The 22,648-nt window shown below is 37.5% G+C and overlaps 1 long non-coding RNA gene across 1 annotated transcript in view; it reads left to right on the top strand.

Annotated features, from left to right (window-relative positions):
* LOC138915432 (uncharacterized) overlaps positions 1–11,496 on the top strand; it is a 57,026-nt gene extending 45,530 nt beyond the window's left edge. Inside the window, exons 2-3 of the long non-coding RNA XR_011421363.1 lie at positions 6,422–6,531; positions 11,249–11,496. This is a non-coding gene — a long non-coding RNA (uncharacterized lncRNA). The remainder of the gene's footprint in view (positions 1–6,421; positions 6,532–11,248) is intronic.
* The last annotated feature ends 11,152 nt before the right edge of the window (positions 11,497–22,648 follow it).

Below are 22,648 nucleotides of genomic sequence, written 5' to 3'. Positions count from 1 at the left end.
TTGTGCTGACGAATCCATACATGGTCGAAGAAGAACATATAAAAATTGTGAAAGTGGCATTGGAACGGCTGAAGTTTGTGGAACATTGTGATAGAAATATAAACAACATCCTCTGAGAGAATAGCAATTGTTTGATTGTGAGGGATTCTGAAAGGTTTTATAGAGATAATGATATTTGAATAACTCTTATAGGATGACTAGGAGCTTAACTGGTAGAAACAGGAGTAAACAGCAATCTGGGATGAAGAAAGAGCACACATGGATACACAAGGTAATGGAAGGGATGATGCACTCAAAGGACAGTGCAAAGTAGATGTGGCTAAACCTTGACAACATCGGGTTGGGTTTATGGGAGACAAGGCTGACATATGAGTCAGTAGACAAGCATACGAGTCAGGAAAGAAATAGCTCACTCAGATGGCTGAATTAAAGGGAGTTTAATGAAGGTACAATTTCCTTCATCACTGGTGGAGGCAGCTTTAAGGAAACCAGCAAGAATAATAACATGTCCAACTACTAGCAAGAGTGATAAATCTTCACCATTCTTTAGTATGAAGAACAAGGAAAGGGAGCAGAGTTCCCTAAGCTCAGAGAGAGCTGTGACTACGGGAGGGCTGGGAGAGCAGACACTGCCAAGTGTCTACCTGGCAGGGAGGGAACGGAGTACTAATGCGCCAACCTCTTTAATCTATTGCCCTTACCTTGTTAACTTCCCTTGGAGAATGGGCCCTCTCTAATTACAGGGTTTTTTAAAATTATTAAAACTGAATACAAGAACTATCTAGTGCCCTTAACAACAAATTAAACTCTTCATTTAATGCATTTCCCTGGAATTTCATTTGAAAGAGACTAATGGAAAACTCAATTTTAAGAAAGTTTTGAATGATGCTTGAGCAAGGTATATCATTTTTGCTTCCTGTCGCCAGCTGTAAAAGTTCAAAAGATAGCTTCTCTCTTCCTATGTGTGTTTAACAAAAGAAGCCAATGCATTTCAAAGGTTCATTCACCACTCACTTTATTATTATTTTATTAATGAAGAAAAATCAAATCCATAGAATGCTGATCATAATCAAGTGGGAAAAATTCAGCATTCTTCACATCTTAGGAGTTAACTTCTTTCCTATGGAAAATCAATAGCCTCTATTATACCTAATGAGTACAATTCAGTAAAACCAAAGATGATTGTGTTTACATGCTATCAAATGGTCAAAAGAAAATTGTGTCTGTCAGTTAACAATGTCCTCTGGAATACCTGACCAGATCAGGATTTTCTTGTTGTTTTTGTTGTGTGTTTTAGTACATTTCTGTACACAATAGCTTAATTGTTCAGAGCTGGATTTGGTGGCAAGCAAACCTGGCTTCGATTCCTGGCTATGTCTTTCTTAGCTGCGTGGTCTTGGCAAATATTTAACCTCTTTGGGCCTCAGTTTATTCATCTATAATATGGATATATTAGAAATAATAGTAGCCATCTCTTTGGGTTATTGTGAAGAGAGAATAAAATCTGGAAAGCTATTAACATGCAACCCAATTCACAGTAAGTGCTCAATGCATGTAATTTAAAGTTACCGTTATTAACTCTTATTCAAGTAAATTTTTTTAGATTAAAAAATAAGTGTATCACATTAGTCCCAGATGTAATCAGTGGAGTGTTGACCTCACAGAAATGTCAAAAATTAATTTGATTTTCCTCATTACAAGGTATTGTCCTATAAGAAAAGAATTACTGCTTGAAAAGTAAATAACTTTTAGCCTTCTAGGCGATGTTTTCTTTCTCTCCTTTCTATTTTCTTCTCCTTTGACATGAAGGCATTCATAAAAGTTATGGGAGGAAAAAGCTTTTATCTCAGGTCCACTCTCAGAATGCATCACAATCTGATCACTTTTTACCACTCCTATCACTGCCCCACTGCCTTTCCCCCATACCACTGCGATAGTCTCCCAATGGATGTACCAACTGTGGTGTCACTAATATCTATTGTCTACAGAGCAGCCAAAGGAATGCTTCTGAAACATAATTTGGATCATGTCACTCCCTAGCTCAAAACGCATCTACAGCTGCCCACCCCATCAAGAACAAGATCTAAAGCTTTACTCTTGCGATATCCATCTCTTGAGTACCCTCTGCCCTTATTTTCTACCACTCTTCTCCTTCCTCATGTCATTTCCTAGAAAATCACACTTACCCCAGGGCCTTTGCACTTATTCTTCATCTCCTGGAATTCCCCTTCCCCAGATGCCTGCAAAGCTGGTACCCTTACTTCATTTAGGTGTCTTCTTTAAAGAATCCTCTCTCAACAAATCCAACTAAAATAGTGACTAGCATCAGCCTCTATCCCCTTATTCTAGTCTATTTTTCTTCAGAGCCTACAATTAGAGTTGTTTTTTTATGTCTTCACCATCTGTCTCCCACTCTAGCAGGCATCTCCATGAGGGTTTGTTTACTGCTGGGTTCCCAGTACCTTGTGTTGGGTTTGACATATAGCAAGTGCTCAAAAAGTATTTTTGAATCAAAAAATTTATGTTCCACTTAGGAAAATTATTTGTATACTCATCTGAAGTTTATTCATTTTTTTTGGCTGTTGCTTTGTAACTTGAAATGATTAGTATGTGTCACAGTTTTAACCAAAATAGTATCTTTCTAAGTTAATAAACCCAATATTTATTGTGATAAGTGATGGTAAAGCATTTTCATATGGAACTTTCACAATATAAACCAACAAATCAATATAGAAAAATTCTCTATATTGGTGCTCAATCATGATGCTTAGTAAAATGAGGGAAATAAAGTTCACAAGATGTCTAAAGAATCATGAATCCTAAAATAAGTATGACTTTGAATGAAAGCCTTGGTTGTTCAAATTGTTCTCATTTGCTCCAAGGTGGAACCATCGGTCCATCATTCTTTATGAGGTAAATAGGCTATTCTTGTTGACTGGCTGGAGACAGTTAACTTTTATTCCAAAAAGGTTCCCACTAATTTGAAAAGTAGCTTTCAGGCCTATGTCATTTGTTGAAAAATGATTCCGTCTAAAATATAAGAACTAGCATCCTTATGAAAATCTCAAACTAAAAGACTAAATTTTCTCTGGGTCCTTTTTTTTAAAACTAATTTATTTTTTAATTGTGGTGACATTGGTTTATAACATTATATAGGTTTCAGGTGTACATCGTTATATTTCAATTTCTGTGTAGATTACATCGTGTTCACCACCCAAAGACTAATTACAATCCATCATCACACACACGTGCCTAATCACCCCTTTGGCCCTCCTCCCTCCCCCCTTCCCTTCTTGTAACTAGTTCCTTTTTTATGCAAACATTTGACCAGAATATTCACAGGTTAAGGCAGGGTTCATAGTTTAGGTGCTGTGCCACCATCCAACTTCATGTCAAATGTTTCTCAATTCTGCCCTCCTGCCACCTCTACTAGGACTTTTTTACTGGGGCTCTCGTTCTGTTTGACCAACTGGTCACAAAGTGCCCAGTTCATTCATACTCAGATCCATTTCCATTCTGCGTCTGACCAGGCCGGCTTAAAACATGCCTGTGATGACTTATTGCCTCCAGGAAAATGTCCAAGCCAGCCCCTTGTTGCAGAGGGCTTCTGTGACAACTCCATGTACTGCTGCTGTAAGCCACTTAGGTCTCAAAAGCTCTTATCTCCACTAGCCTCACCTTCCCCTCCTCAGCTCCCTTCTGAGTACAGAAGGATCATAAAAAAAGACTCAATCAGGTGGCAGCTTAGTATATTTCAAAGGACATTTACATTTAGATAGAACTGGATTTGAAAGCCTTTTCCAATTTACCAGGATTGTGGTCTTAGATAACTTACCTAACCCTCTTAGCTTCAGTTACCTCCCTGGAAACAATGGGATGAATTGGCCCTACCGCAGTAGCAGGAATATATTCAATGACTGTAAAGCACGCGGCACCCAGCGTGTGTCAGAGGGTGGTAGTTGTCTTTAATAACCATTATGGTCAGTGCCTGGCAGAGGCTGCGCCCTCGCTAACTGTGAGTTCTCTTCCCACCTCTTGGTGCAGACAGAGTTTCATCAGAGAGCCTCTTATCCAGTGGCCTTATCTGCCAAACAAACCACTCACCCTCTGGAGTAGTTAAAACCGTTTCCAGGAGCTTTCAAGTCCAAATAACTTCAGTGTTTGTTTCCAACCACATGGGCTCCTGTAGAGGCCAGTTGGTAGCCATGCTCTGGAAATGAGACAGAGTTCACATTTCCACTGCATTTTATGGGCACAAACAACTCAAACTCAGTAAACACTTTTCTTGCCATGTGGAGCAAAGCATACTGAAGCCTTGACATGACACGTCCTGAAGTCTTAAAAAGCCGAAGGGGAAAAAATAATTAAATTTTTAAAAATCTAGAGTATGACAAAAACAAGAATCGCTGTGCCAGGGCTCCCAAGTAACTTATCTCTCTGATGGGCCATAATACTAACCCCCCTGGGATTCGTTTGTAGACATCTCTGCAGGAAAAAAGATAAATCCTAATGCTAGCCTAAGTTCCTTAAGACTTCTGTTTACAATAAGGACAGCCCGTCCCAGCAATATGTAATCTGAAAGCATCCATTTCATATGAAGGAGTGTACACAAATTCAGATTAAGATACTATTACAACAAGGTAAAGCGCGTCTTAATCGAACCTGTGACCCAGCAGGTAGATTTATTCTGACAAGGTAATGAATGATATGGCTTGGGTGGGAGTGTCAGTTAAAACCAGTTGTCATCAGCTTGACGTGACAGACTACTAAAATGCCTCCCAGGACTCACCCTTTTCTCTGAGGCGGATATTTTTGTTTCTGGGCATGGTTCTGATTTGGGATGTTCCGAGTTGTTTTCTTTTTAGAAATGCAGATGTAGCCATTGTTTTAGAAAGCCTCCAAGTGGGTCACCCTGATTTATCCTTTTAGGACGGTTCCATAATGAAACGAGTTAGTTGCTTCCTGGAATGGGACCAATGCAAAGAACAATCCTAAACCCTAATTCACTGCAAACATTTCCTTGAATGCATGGCATTCATTGCTATTTGTTTAAACAAGGACACTGCAGTTATAGCCTAGGAAAGGAACTGGTAATCAGAATGTGTAATGTCAAAGCATCTTTCAAAAGAGGACCTGATCCTACATGATTTGTGTTCATTAAATTTGAACTGCCTTACATTGCGTCATTTTACGTATTTATAAGGTAGTATCCCTATATTAAGCAATTTTTAAAGATTGTGTGTTGGGGCCTCATTTTGGACATAGTGACCTGCTTTCTCTCAGGAAGCCAGCTAAATACACTAGTAGCCAAGCAATGCTTGTCCGGCTCTCTGTGCAGCTTGATTGTGGACACTGTGAAATTCCTCCTTCTTAGCCTCATCTCTAGGTTGAACCTCACTAATCAGCCATGCACCCATACTGTCAGCTCGGTTGATGCAGCTGGGCCTGGACAAGGGGATGTGCCAGAATCAGACCCCCAGCTCCATCATTCGCCAGAGGAATGTTCCTCAGTGGGAGAAGTATTTTCCATGAGCCACAGACTCCTCATCTGGAAACTTACAAATAAGAGAATCTCTATGCACCTCAGTTTCCTAATTTGTAAAATGGAGATGATAAAACCTATTTTGCAGAACTGCTGTGAGGATTAACTGAGAGAACTACGTGAAATTCTGGCAGACGGCGAGGACCCAATAAATTATATCTTTCGTTATTATTGCTTCGAATTGTTCTTTCAATTCCTAGTGATTCAGAATCACGTCCCCTTCTTTTCTTTCATAGCTCCTCATCTCAGTTTGTTCTCTCAACTCTACTCATTTATGACTCTAGAACTCTTCCATCTCTGCCTGCGCTTTACATACTTAAGCTTTCTTGCTTACTTTGACCCCTTCCCTCTCTGCAAGTTTCATAAACCATTTATACCATCTCCCCAGTGTGGAAGCAATCACACACCCAGGGAACTCAGATTCTATCTCTGAAAATACACCTGCATTGCATCCCACTGCAGTGATGGAACCCCACACTAAGTTGCTTGATTTTGTCATTTTAACTTGACTTTGTAGATACCTTAAGGCAGAAAATGTTTTTTTTATTCTTTTTTTTCCTTCCTTTCTTCTATCCTTTCTTTTCTTCTTTCCTTTTTTCTTTCTTTTGTTTTTTTTTGTCATTACTTTTTACAACAAGTTTTTATAATGTGGTTCATATACAATTTCACAGTAAGAAAATGATAGCACAGTTTCTAGTAAATGAAAGTGGAGGCAAAAAACAACTAAGGACATTACTTTTGAACTTTTGTAATGTTTTCAAAAGATAAATATTCTTTTGGAAATGATTTGGACTGTAAAAAGAGACGAACTTTTCTGTGAAAAAATTCTAAATTCTATAATTAAGAAAAACTATGCCTTTTGCTTTCTCACTCCTGCAGGAGCTACCTAAAATTGTGTGGAAGAAGACTGCCATCTTGATATAGCCGTTTGGTTTTGGAACTAAGCAACTGCAGCAGGCCAAGAAAGAAAAGAAGGACTTGGATAATATGTATGTCACATCTGGTTTTCTTATTAAAAATGCACCGCTCACCATCAGCACTCTTATAAGCCTATACAAGTCAAATTATGTATTTTGATTGCTTCTGGGTTTCTTTTATTAGTGTGTTGGCTGATTCTTTGGATTTTTTTTCTGTCTTCATTTCAGTTAATCAGTTTGTTATTTTTATCTTCCCAGAGAACTTAACTTCTCAATATGGAAGACTTTTGTTTTCCTGAAAATGCAGGGAACTTTCATGGTCCAAATTGCCAAATTCTCTGCTTAGTTCTGTTTTCTCCATAAGTGAAAATTCCCACAACCAACTGGCCATCTGATTAGTATATTGAGTTCCAAGAAACAAAGACCCCATTTCTCTTTGTGTCTGTTTTGCAAACCTTGCAACTAAGCAAGAATGAAATAAATATTTCAGGAGTTCTGTGTCAGTTGTTACCACTGATTTTAAAAGAATAAAAAAAGAACCCAACCGTGGGTTTCAGAATTGATGATTTTAATATATAAAAATCATTTTATTACGTAGTCATAAATATTTTATATACACTCAATGTTATAATCTGTTGAATAAAGAAAGATTCCTGCATCCATAGTGCTTCTCAAGAAAAAGGAGAAGAAAAGAGAAGGAAAAGAATTTTTTTACAGAAGAGTATCAGCTTATGAATGTAGGAGAAATGGCAGAATTGGAAAATAACTATCTTAACAATTAAGGCAATCATCAGTGGATAGTAAAACCATTGAGCACATTTTTGCTAGGAAACAATATTCTCATGGTCTCATAGTATCACCCCACAGATCACCTACTAATTACAAAGAAAGATTCTTTTACAGTGGAAAGGTCTGGTAGACATGGCCTCAACCAAGTGACCAAAGTGAGCATCGTCAATAATGGGATCACTGGCAGCATGTGCTCCCTAAGATGCTGTAATGGGAAATACACAACATTATTTATGCAGTATTCGTGGAAAAATATTTAATCTTAAAAATATTAAATATTAAATTTTTAAAATATTTAATCCTGAGGAAGGAATTGGACAGATTGTAAGTTGTTTTACCTGCCAACTTGCCAAGATTCTTGAAAATTTTCAGCTTCACAAAAGTTGGGAGATGAAAATATGGCAATCAAATGCGGTCCATAATCCTTGAATGGATCCTGAATCAGAAAAAAAACGGGGACAGCTGGGGAAATTTGAATATGGAATGTGTATATTAAATAATATTATTGTGTCTATTTAAAATTTGGGGGATGCAAGAGCGTGTGCTTATATGTAAGAATGTCCGTGTTTTTAGGTGACACATACTGAAGTGTCCTTGGGTAAGTGAAGTTCACGGTGTTCATAACTTGTTCAGATAATTCAGAAAAAATTGTGTGTGTAAATATATTTATTACATTATACTTATATAGAGAGAGAACAAATTGGCAAAATGTTAATAGGTAAATCTAGGTCAAGGATATATAGGTGTTTCTGTTTTTTTCAACTTTTCTGTGATTAGAATCAGCTAGAGGTGCCTATTTTTGTCAGGGATGATAGTGCAAGAAAGCCATCTTCCTGACAAGAAGAGCGAGCCGTTCCATACCTCACTGGCCGCTTCTCTGAGGAATGAACGAACAGCAGCTCATGCTCAGAAAATGACTCAGGGCCACATATAAGGGATCAGACTGCCAGCATTTCTTATTCATTTCTCTTCTCCAGAAGTGCTTGGAGAAGTCAAGTGGCAAAGGAATGGAGAAAATGGATCCTGAATCAGAAATAGAATTTTCTCCTACCAGTTCTGCAAAGACTAGAATATGGAGAGCCCTAACTTACCTGCCTCTAATAGCTTATAACAGATGACATAAAAATCAAGGCACTCCATTTTGCTCCAACTTTCCACCTCAGAATCTTCAGGGCCTTCACAAACAGGAGGGCAAATTTAATTTGTTTGCAAGTTGTTTACACTACTTTTTATTTTTTTGGAATTGCACAGCAAAGGATTAAATAAGGCCTTGACAGCATCTGTGCGCGTCCTATTAAGCATGCTGAGAGAACAGAGTCAGAGCAAATAACCTGGAACACGAATTTAAGGACAAGCAGGAAGGCTGCAGAATTGTTTCGAATTCTATAATGTGAATCAGAGAAATCTGTCGGCAGGTGCTTTGGCCTCGAGTACGTGTTTAACCAGCGAGCTGAATAGGAAGGATGTTTTCCAAAGCTTCATTAAAAAAAGGGAGTGAACAGCATAGACCCCTTTTGCAGAGAAAACCAGCTCTAACAGTTGTTCTTGGAGAAGAAAAGAGGAAAAGAGATTCGAGGGGTTAACAGATAAGGTCAAATTTAGGGGGGCCGGTGCTAAAGTTATGTTTCCCAAAAGGGCCACTGGATTCAGCTCAAGATATCCCGTTTTGATTTAACCTATAGCTTTTTTAGAACTTCAGAAAAATCTCACTCTGAATTCTTCTAGCCTCTGAGCATGTTGACGATCATACTTATATTCATGGTTCTCTCTTTGTTCGATAAATCTTACGTACAAAGATAAGACTTTTAACCGAGACATTTGTGTGAGTTAGTGATGGAGTGGGGGAAATGTGGGAAAAAATGTGTGAAAACTAGTTTAATAAAAGAGCATGCCATTACTCTATATTCTTACTTCAATAGAAGGGGAATATTTCTCCCCGAAGCTGCCTAGGAATTTTCACAAATATATGTAAAAAAGCTATTTCACTCAGTGAAAAAAAAAAATCATCCAGACCTCGTGTCTTCCTATCATTTATAAAATAAATTACCTCTTACACTTCCCCAGAGGTAATTTTTTTAAGCAGTCCGTTTTTATCCTGACTTGAGATTTTGGTGAGATTCATTTTTTTTCAGAGTAGTCTATAGCAAACATTAAACATATTGCAGAAGAATTTATTACAATCCCAGAAAATAATTCGTTTTAAACTTTTTATGTTATGAAGAACAGTGCAAATGACAAAATATTGGACATAGTAAAATAATCCTGATTTGGGTTCTTTGCTTTATTTTTTTTAATATAAAAGTTAATGTTCTTCTTAATCTACCTTGTTTATCTTAGTATCTGTTTCTGAATTCAAGCAGTTTTTAATAAAAAAAAATAAGGCTATTTAACTCTCCCACACAATATTTCTTATATTTGAATTGTCCTCTTAGGGCTCATATATTGATATTGGAATGCTGTTTTCCCATTTCCTTTCATGAGATTTTTTTCAAAAAGTTAGGTTCAGATATTCTAGAAGAATCTATGAGCAATTTCATTCTTAGTTGTAAAATGGTTTCGGAGGGGGGACATTTATATAAGACAGAGTGGTAGAGAACACATTTCGGTCATATCACCACAGATGTCTGATCCTGTGTCTCTGAACTTCGTACTATCGGGAGGCGCCATCCCTCCTTTGCACAGTTTTTCACTTGATATTTCAGCAACACCTTCAGCAGAGAGATCAGCTTCCTGAATGAGGCAGAGACGGATTTTTAAATACTGAAATATCCTCTGTCAGAATGCCTTGTCACTCAGGGGGTACCTTCTAAGTTCCTGTTCCCTTGATTGACTTTCATAACAAACAGTCATTACGTTGTGAGACTATTTTGTATCAATATTGATTGCTAGTTTACTTTATCAAAAGTAAACTAAGGTTCATGGATGTGAAGTAATCACATATGAAATGATAGGATGAAGCTGTAAGCAAAGGATTCATGTCATGTGTAATTGGTGTGCAACATTCCTGGGTATTCTGAGCAAGGTTTTTATACACAGAGAACAAGTTTTGTACATTAACAGGTCAGTTCTGGGCAACATGTTAAAAGATCTTAAGAAACACAGAAGAGACCAATGGCAGCTACTTTCCCAAAGCACAGGACCAGTGCTAAACAAATTTAATTTAATTAATGTTATGTGGCACCCACAGGAGAGCTACGAGGTTCCATCAGTTTAACATTCAGATCAAAGTTACATTCAATTTTTCTTTAATCATCGAGATTCCATCTCTTGTTACAAAAAGTGCAACAATGTCTGATAATAATGATAAAGGTAATATTTAATATTTATTAAGTACTTTCTGTGTGCTAGGAACATGTGAAATGTTATCATTTATTTTCAGGAGCAAATAGGAGCACAACACATTGGAGGAAAGCAGACTTCAGATTCTTAAACACTTTTTCCTGTTTTACTTGTATATACACCCTTACAATTCATTGAAATCTTCTTAGCTTAGAATTACAGAGTGTCCACTAGTCCATTTTATTTAATTAGCTCATGGAGTCAGCTTCCTTTTCAATCCATAGGCATTTGACAGTATTGCAGAAAGTCTACTGGTCTTATAGTCTTCTTTCATATTGCAATAAACTGGGAAATGTTTTTGGTGCCAAGTGAATTAAAGTAAATCCTGAATTTTTCAATTATTTAAATATACTCATGCTGCTGGGAAAAAAAATACAGTAGAAATCAATAAAAGACAATAATATAGCATCTCGGCTGTTTATGTTGTTCTTTGGGAGTATAATATTCTTAAGGGAGGGCAAATAAAAATTTTCAAACCATTAGAGTATCATTAGAATGAGTTTGCATTAAATGTTATAACGTAGGCTAATTCAACATGGCTACCCCAAAATAGAAAATAAAAAATAGTGTGTTTATGGTTATTTAAATGCCAACAATGCTTAGTTTGTACTTAAGGACAATTTTATTTACATGATTTTTTTTCTTGCTTCATTATAAACAGATAATTCAACTACCCTACGGAAGAAAAACTTCTACTTTCTCTGCCCTGATCTTTGGGTTGTGGATTCTTCTTTGAGTGACCGTTGCCTGAGTGTGCTATATAAACATTATGCCAATGTTTCCTAAAGTGCCTGCATTCTTTGGAAAATTAGTCATTGGAATGTTATTAGGTATTTGACAGAAAAATAGACTGCTTGTCAATTAAGTTCAAAAACTAGCATTTAAACATAATTAAATGTTCTGGTTTAGATGTTGTGTTTGGTTGGTATCTTGTTTACTGTGGGACTTCTCTCAGTAGGAGTCTAGTTAAATTTCACTAATTTCAACAGAAAGGCATTTGAGATCTTTAACTAAGCCCCAATTTGATCACAAAGAAAGGGTCCCTGCTTCAGATGGCCAGGAAAATCTTATAACAATAGAGGAAGGGCTCTTCCAAAGTCAATGGCATTATGATCTGGAGAAGAGTTAACATCAGATTGTAGATATAGGTGTCTGCGTGTTTACGCCTACAGCTGAAAAGAGCAAAAAATATTTTCTTCTGATGAGATAATATGATAACAAACAAACAAAAACCCTCTTGCTCCATGGTTTATTAAGGAGCAGAGCACATTTTACGAACCAGTTCCCAGGCATACTTAAATAGCAGTTTTAGAAATAACTTCTTCTGTGTTGGCTCCGTGGCCGAGTGGTTAAGTTCGCGCGCTTCACAGCGGCGGCCCGGGGTTCGGATCCTGGGCATGGACGTGACACAACTTGTCAGGCCACGTTGAGGCGGTGTCCCACATGCCACAACTAGAAGGACCTGCAACTAAGATATACAACTATGTACAGGAGGGGTTTGGGGAAATAAAGCAGAAAAAAAAAGAAAAAGATTGGCAACAGTTGTTAGCCCAGGTGCCAGTCTTTAAAAAGAAAAAAAAAGAAATAACTTCTTCAAATATGACATGTAGGGACAAAATGGAAAATGTACATATACATATTAATATTATATTAAATATTATTATACATATTAATAACATTAATATGTATATAATACATTTATATGTATATAAGTAATAAATAAGTGATGTACATATTAATTAATATAATATTAATAAATATTAATATACATATTAAAATAGTTCAACAATTGGAAAGTTCATAAAATGTTCCAACAGCAACTTTATGATTGATGAGTATCAAGAAAATATTTTTTGAGGTAAAAATTTGATCCCTGATTCCTTTCTGATAATAGTTATCTCTGTCAATAAGTATTGACATTCCTCACTACGAAAAATTTGTCTCTGCTCAGTAGATGAAATTGGAGTGATCTTAGTTAATAGTAAGGAGATACAGCAGAATTTTTCAGACTTGTACCTATATGGGAATTAAGAAACAAGCAGTACTTTTAAAATATATTGTGAAAAATGGCACTCATCTATCCAGGAACTGTCCCCATGTCTTCCTACCCGTTGAAGCATCCCTCCCTTGATCAGTTGTTATGTTGGCTGTCGATGACTGTGACTTTGAAACCAAAGACAATGAGAGTCAAGACTAACATGTGCTCTTTAACCTTTTGGTTAAAGTGCAAATTTTCTGATGAAAAGGGAAAGTGTTTACTCATGATCAAAGAACAAAGTTAGTATCAGTCCTGAGAGACTTGGGCACAGAGTAGGTTTGGTTTTGATAAGAGTGAGTTGAACTAATGTCTGAAACAGTAAAGTCAGATCATAGCAAGAGACCTGGGTACCAGGCAGTACTAAAACATGAACATAAAAGAGCACGGGATGACGAAGTAGAAAGAACAAGGAAAAATCCAAACTGCGTGTGGAATAACCAGCTGCCTTGAGTAATTATGCCCCAGGTCTTTTACTGCGATGTAACAAACTCCTAAAACTCTTCGTGACACTAGTCAGTTCCTCCTCCATCTCTCACCCTTCCATTCTTCACTCCATAAAGGTAGAATCTCAAGCTCCCGTGATTTTATATCCAAATACATAACAACTTTTTTTCCCATACCATCTTTAAACTTTCATTCTTGCCAGAGATAATGCTGATTTTCTAAACTGCTTGATTGCATTATTTTTCTATAAATTGTGAAAATTTTCCTTTCAGATTTGAACTGATGAGCCTTAAAGTGGAGAGGTTTGCATATTCCAGATCACATTATGTGAATACCACATTTTTTCCAATCACATAGGCCAGCAAGGTATATATGATATGATATATTTATATACGTCATATACATTGTATATATAGTCATGCATCACCTAACGACGGGGATACATTCCGAGAAACGACTTGTTAGGCAATTTTGTTGCTGTGCAAACATCATAGAGTATACTTACACAAACCAAATGGTACAGCCTGCTACACTCCTAGGCTATGTGGTACTAATCTTATGGGACCACGGTCGTATATGTGGCCCATTGTGGAATGAAACGTCGTTATGTGGCACGTGACCGTACATAAATAAATTTTAAATAATGGGAAAGGACCAAGCATCAGACATCACTGTCACCCTTAAAAGCGACAATATTGCTGTTTCTGTGAGAAGCAATCGGAGGTAAAATCACTGTTTGTGATTCAGCAACAGCAACCTATTCTTGTTTAAACTGTACTTATAAGAGGAATCTTCAAACCCTGCCAAGATATCATTGCTGTGCATGGGGAACGAAGCAGGATAAGAGCTTAAATCAACAGTTTTCAAACATATTTAGCAAAGAGATATTTTTCCAAAGCAAAAATCTATAACAGACCCCCAATGTCTGAAAGCACTTTTTCTATTTGTAGGGTCAAATTTATAAGAATTATTTTATCGCAAAGTCATTTAAAATAAAGAGGTCATTCTGATAAACAAAAATTCTGAAAATGAGTGTCACAGATGATAGTCAAATAAGTTTCCTCATTCAATTTATTGATACATTCTGTCTTACTTCTACAGAATTGAGCAAATCCTAATTCAGGTATACAAGTAGTTGCAATGGCAACAGCTTTTAAACAGCTTTGTAGGATAGCAGAATAAACCTTCCTCTGAGGTTTGCACAAAGATAAGTTTATCTGGCTGCACAGATCAGTGTGGCAGTAATATCATCAACATGTTAAAATATTTGTACCCTTTTTATTACGTCTTAAGACAGTTAAAATATTCTTAATGAAGTTCAGACTAACATTTTTGGAAGACTGCAAAGGATTTCTTGAGAGTCAATAGTGGGGTACATTGGAACGTTCTGGCTTGGAGGCTCCTAAGAAGGGTTATTCAGAAATATTTTATTGAGAATAAGAAGAAACAACAAAATTATTTTATAGTCACTCCTTGTAGAGCTTTCTTAAGTAGTTCTGTCATCAACATTACCAATTTTCTCCTCTAATCATCTAGATGCAGCTAAATCATTGTGGTTCAGACTTACAGCTGACGGATACTGGAAAAATTTAACTCTTACAACTATGATTATCACGGTGGCTTAGAATGCCAGTTGTCCATGGCAAAGTAAAGATGGTCAATGGGGCTAATAAAAAGTACTAGGCTTTAGGGCTAAAGTGGAGAGGAGAAGAGGAGGAAGCACAATCAAAAAGAGGAGATGAGCTCATAGATACTGACAAATAAAAATGGCAAGTAATAGGATATATTAGAGTATATGAGGAAGCCATTTTGTGTAAACCTAATTCGGCCTGACCTTGTCTTTCCAAAAGGGCGTGACTGAGGCCGTTGAGCATGCGTTGTATATCTGCTTTAGATATTCCCTATGGCAAGAGCAAAGGCCCTTGAGATAAAGGTGCAACTTCCCTCCCCGTCCCAACTTTGGCATTTCTTTAAGGATTAAGCATCTTTCCTTAGGCTAGAAACTGATTGCTGCACTCACCTGTGACCACCCAGCTCGAGGCAATAGGCTTGCCTCCTGCTACGCCCTCCGAGAAAGTAGACCCACTACCTGCTGTGTCCATCAAGCACTGTGCTGACAGGGCAATCTTGGGACTATTGTGGGAGGGACATTTCAATCATATGTGAAACGTCCTGTATGGGGGTATATAACCACTCTGTATACCTCACTTCTTTGGTGCCCTTTCTTCCTTCGGGAAGAAACCCCATGGGCCATGGTCCTCAGATTTCAGCTCAGAATAAACTCACCCAAATTTTCATTTATAGATTGGTTATGGACTATTTTCTTTGACAATACAATAACACAAAGAAAATAAGGATGGTGTTACCAAGCTAAAACCTACTCACACTTTCAGGACTTGACTTAGATGTGACTAAGTCTGAGATGCCTATGTCGATCCCTTAAAACTGGATTCGGTGCTCTCAGCCTAGTAGTGGGGTGAACAGAGATCAGTTGTAAGGTATTCATTTTTTTTTTCAAATATTCTCTTCCTCGTTCCAAGTATGCACGTATGCTGGGGCACCTCCTGCCTCCTCCTGTCATACACTTACACTTTGCCATATCTGACTCTGGAGAATAATATTTGTGAGGCCAGAAGTCAAAGCAATCACGTGTACCAGGACCTAACTCAGTGCTTACCACATAGTTAGTCCCCACTAAACATTGATGGAATGAATGAACAGAGGAGGGAAAGACAGTTCTTCATTACTACATAGAAGGAAAGAGGACGATTGAGAAAGGTTAGGGTTATTAAACAGGGTGAGCAACTTCGGATAGGGAAAGAGTGAAAATAAAGCATCTGAATATATATTGGCAAAGTTAATTTTTCCATGGACTTTGATGTTTATTTTTGTCCCATCTGAAGACAAATGCTGTGACCAGCTTAGATTTCCTCAGCCTAGCAAGGGGTGAGGCTAGATCACTTCTGGAGTGATTCATCATCAGATATCGTTCTCAGAGGAGGAAGTGGTGATGTTGATGATAAAGTAGAAGGCATTTCCCCCCAAGGAGAGATGTTGGAAGGAGGGCCCTGCAGTCCTGGAAGTGCTGTTTTTCATTGAGATGCAAAGTTGAGATCTTAATCTCTTGGAACGTTGTTGGTTCCCTGGACTGCTCAGCAAGAGACAGCCAATACAAATAATGATATATAGTACCTTGTATTGGAATAGTTTTTCTCAGCTCTTACAGCACTGTCATATTCATCACCTGAGGAGATCTTCAGAGGAGGTTTGTAAAGCAGATAGAATAGGGGATTTGACAATGGGAGAACTAAAGCTCAGAAATAAAATCTAAGCCTGTGTGGCTAAAAAGTGGAGAATTGGGGATGAGAACCTGATGCTTTCCATCCAGATTCTGTGTGACTGAAGTTTTATAAATTCAGTGCTGAAATAGTTGCTTGTGTGCAAAATCTCCCAATATACCTTCTTGGATTTGGGTAAAGGACAAGCATATAAAAGGCTTTTCTGTCCTTTTATTTGGGTAACTATGGAGAGGAAACCAAGCCAAAAAAAAAAAAAAAGCAATCTTTAAGTTGAACCTACTTATATGCTCCTAAAGATGCATCTGGGAAAACGCATCACTCATTGTCCTAGTTAAGCTGGTGTGACCCTGAATGAGCAATTACAGAGTTACATTTTGAAGGAAGGTGCAGTGTTGCATCTTAATGCCTGATGAAGTGTGTGTATTGTGCACAGCACCTTTATTCCAAAGCACTTAATAAGTGCTTTCCCATTCATCCATTCCTTTGCCCTTGAGAAAAAAAAAAATTCTCCCTCAAATCCATTTGAATAATGATAGATGTTGATTTCCTGAACTCTCATCAGATGTTTCAAGGTTCTTTTAAAAGCTCAGAAGTAGAGACATCTGTCCACCATCAACTCTCATAATCCAAAAATCTTTCTAAATGACCTGAAACAGAAGTTGTGCGTGTTTCCAGGTCCCAGATCTCTTCCCTGTTATGTCTGAATATATCTCTAGCACTCCATTTTACCTCTCAGAGTATGCTGAAAAACTGACCTTTCTGGATCTGGGCATATAAAGAATCAGAAAACATTTTTTCCTGGTGTTCCTGATAGGAAGAAGAAAGCAGGCTCAGCCAGGATATATTCTGCACCCAAGGATGTGGACAGAAATGAGCCATAGAAAGCCTTGGATGGTGGCAGTTATACATGGCAGGTGGCGATGGAACAGAGATTTGTCAGAAAGAGATGTAGTTCCCACAACAGGAAAAAGCATTTCCAACTCCTCCTGCAGGTCGAAGAAACAATGACCACTTCTAGTCAGTGGTCCCCCATGAGTGGGCTCTGTATCTTAAAGGGGAAACCTTCAAATTCAAATTCATATTTAGACTATAGATGAAATTTTAAAATGTGCATATCTTTAAGCCCCAAATGAATGGCAATACTTTTGGAATTTTGCATAGTTTTATGTACTTCTTTTTTTTTTTTACTCCCAAAAGGATGGATACTTTTGGAATACTTTATTTAAAAAATAAATTTATCTAATAAATCCTAGACCTATCTTAGGTTTTAGTGGTTACAATGTCGCTCAGTCCATGGTTGTAAAGAGTATTACTATCCTCATGTAGAAAACTCATAATTTTTTAGATATTATCCCTTCACTCAAAAGGTTTGTGAACCACTGATATGGCGAAAAGCAAGATCTACCAGCTCATCTTGCAAATAGGACAAGAGCCCAGAACTCCTGATGCAGTGTTAGGTTCTCTCTACACCACTAGTGGTACTGAGCTGCTAAAATGTAGAGGTGGTAAAGAAAATCTAGATTGCACTTAATTGTATTTTAAAAATGCACATATAAACCATGGTTTATATTAAAACTATTTTTTAAAAAACGAGTTTCATTCTCAAAAAGTAGACTCCTTTGGCAGTGATTTAGACACTTTTCAAACTGTGCTGAGGACAAGAGAAAAGGGGAAAATGAGTATAATAAAGAGAAGAGAAGAGAAACATCTGTTCCACCCCACGCCTCCAGTTGGGACTGGTTAATTGATTGTAGGTTTATGCCAGAATCTCCTTCTCTCTATGGTTTTTGAATAGACCATATTTTGGGTAAAAGGAGAGCTTGTGTGAGATTTGGAAGGCAGAAGTAAAACAGAACTGTTACTCTCAGAAGTTTATGCCCTCAGACCTGGTGATGGGCAGACGCGGGGGTGCTGGATAGGAATCAGCCAGTCCTTGCTCCTCTCCACTCTCAGTCCAGCGCATCTTCCTGACTGATGGTTCTGCTGACAAATAGTGGCCTCAGCTGATGGCATCAGGTAATTGGTTTCAGACCCCAAAAGGTCGTAGTTATACAGCAGAAACTGCTCCCCTGGAGGCTGCAGTGCCCATAGACGTCTCCATTTTCCTCTTCATGCTGGTCCCATGTTGACAGCCAGATGCGTTTGGTTTCTTAGATTTCCCTGCAAGTGCCAAAGAGTTCTTCAAGTAGAGTGTCTAATGACTATTTCTCTGCTTCTCTAACACCTCCCTTCTGGGTCTTTATAGAGGCTTTGTTTTCTTGACTGAATTCTGGCTGATAGGGAGTCTAAAACTAAAACAGAAGAATAAACATAAAGTGGATGAGATTAATAACCCCCAAAAGTGACCCACTGTGAGGGATGATTTGTTAACGTGTTGCCCAATGGGACCAAGTCAGCTCACCATCTAGTCCCTAAAACCAATTTATTTCTGCAACTAATAACAAAAATAACATCTACTATTTCTGAATATTTACTATAACTCAGATATTGTACACACATTCTTTCTAATTATTTTAATAACCCCTCAGTGAAGAAATGATCAATTTACAGATGATAAAACTGAGGCTACAAGTGAGTAAAGAACTTGCTTAAGATGGAAACAGCTAGAGAGTGCCATAGTCAGGTCTATCTGATCCCCTTCTCCCTTCCAAATGTTCTACAAACTCAACATCTATTTGCATTGTAATCATGATTCACAGGTAGTACTGGCAACTCCGAGGGCAGTAAACCAGGGATGATGGAATGAAAAGAACCTGAATGCTTTCTGATTATTAGAAGCTAATGATTGTATTTCACCTTGAGTTTCCCTCTTAAAGTCTTTCAGTATCTGAAGTATTATCTTCTTATTGTTTAAGATTTAGTGTTTTGAGTTGGGGTTTCTGATACTGACTACCAAAGGCATATGAATCAATATACTTTGCATAAGAGATTCTGAATCTGGAAAATATTGTGATCAATAGAGATTCTCAACAAAGATAATTAATTGGCCTTTTCCTTTGCTTGAGTTACAAATTCTTTATGCCCACTCAATTCCCTTGATTTAAAGATCACCAAGCAAATTTCTCTTTGAGAATTTACTTTTTCGGATGCTTTGGCACTGGGAGGCAATTGCTCTTTACATATGTTTCATATAATCACTTATTTACAAGAAAAATCCAAGATACTAAAATAAACCATGATTCACAAATCCATAGTGACTTGAAATAACTATTTTTTTCCTTATTAAACCTACAGACATGAGTTGTGTATCTATGGAGGGGGGGAAAGGGATAGAAAAGAATGTAGAGAAAATCCTTATGCAAACTAGACATCCATCAAAGGAAATAGGAAATTCCTACATTGTACTTCTAGGCTATCAGCGAATTTTAAGAATGAAGCTAATTTAGTTGTTTCTTCTTTAATCTCCAAAAATAATGGGATGGAGGTGAACAAAAGAAATGAGTTAGATTCAAGTCAAAACAGTCACAAATCAGTAACAGATTACCAGCATGTCCATTGCTGAAGGCAACATACAACCCTAGATGATGTGGGCAAGATAGACACACCCTGATTCTTAATCGTATTCTGAATTCAGTCTCCAAAGATAAATCGTTAATGACATCCATTCACTCCCAACTCCACCTGATACACGGTAACCTGCAATGCCAGGGGTCCAGTTAAAAGACTAACGAGAGTAGAGTGATTTGTGCTTTGTTTTTAATTTAGATTTTTTTTTCAAATGCCTTTCAGCCTATTTGACTACACCTATAAGCTTATTTATAACATTTAAACATTATAAAAACACTGAAGAACCACTTGCCAATTCCAGAAATGGAAAGAAGAAAAATGCATTTCTGTTGATCACATCAGATTTTCTTTTTAAAAAGATTCTTTTAGATAAACTTCTCAGTAATGAAATTTTAAATCAGCAAATCATCAGAGTGGAGGAGTTTTTAAAGTGAGATTATTAGTCTCTGGTGGGATGTACTCAGTGACCACATCAGGCATGAAGAAAAGTTGGAAGGATATAGATGTCTATGTGTGATTTGCATGCAATGTTCACATGCCTCCTTAGCTTTATTGTGAATATCTAAAGTCAAAATTTATAAACAGGACTATTGTCACCTCTTCTCAATGGTTCACATACTATCATGGATCTTTGTTGACATTTCCGTGTAAGCACCACACATATGACAGCTTACTGGTATAAAGAAACATCAGAAGAATGAAAAAAGAAAGACTTCCTAAAAGTGTCTCCGAGACATACTTTGTAACAGAAATCTGCATTGAGATACTAGTTGAAAATGAATATCGTAAATCTAGGCTGGCTTTCGGCAAAAACTGAGTAGAATGCAAGTTGGCATCTGAAGCCCCTCCTGACCCAATCCCCCAGTACTGCCTTCCTTCTTCTTCTGGATGCACTTTCTCCCTTCTACTGCCGGGCCTCCATCCTGTTCTTGGCTTGCTTGCTTTCCCAGCACACTTGAGGATTCCTTGGTTGGGATCTGAAGAAGCTATTCCTCCCAGGGTTATTTGGATCATACTAAAGGGCCCCAAAAGATTAAATCAGATTGATAACTCAGAATGGGGTTGCCCAATATGAATGTGCTTTTAAGCATTGTCATGAGTAATTGCGGAGATATTTTCAGTAAGAATTTTGAAGAATTTGTGCTTTCTTGACACTTACTGCTCATTGAATATACAAAGAATCACGAAATAACAGGATTTATTGAAATAAAAATGCAACATCAGTGGCCATACTGATATTTTTAAATGTACAAGCCCAACAAGGCAGGTATATTTTTGTCTGTTTTACTTTCTGATGTTTCCCAAGTGCCTAGAACAGTTCCTGGAACACAGCAGGCCATTAGGAAATGTTTGACAAATGACTGAATAAATTGATGAATTTATTTATTTATTTATTTTATTTTTTGTCCATGAAGCCTTAGACCAAGGAAAGGAGCCTTTAAAACTTCAAAACCTTGTCTCTTTTTCAGGATTTATGAAGTGGTGGGAATTAGATGTGATGTCTCAGGGAATAACAGTGTGGTAATAGGCATTCACATCAGGACTTCATCCTGGGATCAGTCAGTGAATAAAATCATAGACACGTTATCTCCTCCCCCATCTTTGCGTTCTACCTTCAGTCGTATACCCAAGATCCATGCCTCTTCCCACAGAACCCCCCAATAACACTAATGGAACTGGAAAGTTTTTAGTAGTGACTGGTTAATATATTCCAGGAAACCTAGATGGGTTTAGCTCCATTATAAAGTCACAGTCCTTCAATTAATCTAAACATTTAGACAAACTATTGACAAGGTGCAAACTCTGGACCTGCTATGACTGTCATAGATAGAGGCTGCACAGTTTTCACATGTGACGCTGTATGCTACATTTAACATCAAATGATGGATACACAATTAAAAGAATGAATTCCATACTATGTTCGTCATTAAACAAACCACAGACAAGTATAAACTGTAATGAATATTCACGTTTAGGGAAATGAATACAAATAATTCTTTACTTTTCAGAAGGAAAGAGAGGAAGAAAAGAAAAGGAGAAGAATGATGGGATTAAGATATATAATTGTGTTTCCAAGATCAGTCTTACTCATCAGAAGAATTCTACTTATAATACGAGCTTTACATTTTTTCTGTATTTCATACATCAGACCATTTCTAGACCAAAGTGTCTTCATCTTTCAGACTCCCAGCATCTGTGTTTTCCTAGGACTCGTGACTTAGAGTGTTTGTGTGCATTTCCCCTGAGTATCAGATGAGGTACTTATTTATTTGCTCCGGTATATTATCTTAAACCTTAATCCAATAAACCTGCTAAATATATGGTCAAGAATACTGTGCCTCCCTAACACATGATAAAATGAATTTAGCCATACCGGACCTGGCAGCCGGTCAAGATCAGTGACCCACAGATACAAATCAGTCGCTGTAAGACAGAGGAAAGACAGTTGTTAAAAAGGACAGGCAAACTCTTCAAGGACACTGAAGAAGCCAGGGAGGAATTGGCAGTCAATGGCAAATCAAACTCAATATTTAGAAATGACCACAGTTCCCTAAGCATACAAGTTTATTGCCCTAACGAACTCTCTTCCTTACTATTAGGATAATAAATGTGCAAGAGACAAAGAACAAACTGAAGAGATTGTTTCTATCCAGAGGACAAATGTGCTTTATAAATGGGGGTCCCATAGTATGCCCGTAACAACTCTAGCCCGTGACCCCAAGGATGGATTACTCACTATCTTTGTAAAAGGTTTTAGGAAACTGGAGGGGAA

Source organism: Equus caballus, chromosome 9 (genome assembly GCF_041296265.1).
Source record: "Equus caballus isolate H_3958 breed thoroughbred chromosome 9, TB-T2T, whole genome shotgun sequence".
In the NCBI taxonomy this organism is placed as follows: domain Eukaryota; kingdom Metazoa; phylum Chordata; class Mammalia; order Perissodactyla; family Equidae; genus Equus; species Equus caballus.
The sequence above is the reverse complement of the archived record's forward strand: the minus strand, read 5'-3'. Positions and strand labels throughout refer to the sequence as shown.